This window comes from Myotis davidii, unplaced genomic scaffold (assembly GCF_000327345.1).
Source record: "Myotis davidii unplaced genomic scaffold, ASM32734v1 scaffold425, whole genome shotgun sequence".
NCBI classification, from domain to species: Eukaryota; Metazoa; Chordata; class Mammalia; order Chiroptera; family Vespertilionidae; genus Myotis; species Myotis davidii.
In genome coordinates, this window is record NW_006296413.1 from 3,171,584 (window position 1) to 3,172,176 (window position 593).

Below are 593 nucleotides of genomic sequence, written 5' to 3' on the forward strand. Positions count from 1 at the left end.
ATTGCTCTAAGACAGTTGTTCTCACCCTTCTGGCCCTTTAAATACAGTTCCTCATGTTGTGACCCAACCATAAAATTATTTTCGTTGCTACTTCATAACTGTCATGTGGCTACTGTTATGAATCGTCATGTAAATATCTGATATGCAGGATGGTCTTAGGCGACCCCTGTGAAAGGGTCGTTCCAACGCCAAAGGGGTCGCGACCCACAGGTTGAGAACCGCTGCACTAAGGGATGTTCACTCCTATCCATGCAACAACATTTACCCAGGCCTGTCTGCTGGAGCTCGGCTGGGCACTGGGAAGACCAGTAGGCGTATAGAAACGGTTACACGAGAGCAGGTAAAGACAACAACACGCAAAAAGGGAAAGCCCCGCTAGCTGTGCCGACGAACACAAAGAACCAAGACCGAGTTGAGAGGTCAAGATAGGCCTCCTCCCGCCGCCAACACTTACCTGGCGGGTGTAGCTCTGCAGCCGTTCCACTAGCTCCTCGCGACTCCCAGCTGTGCAAAGCAGAGGATCACCCGGTAAGTCACGCTGAGCCCGAGTCAGGCCCGCCCGCCCAAGTCAGGCCCCAGCGGCCCGCCTCCGC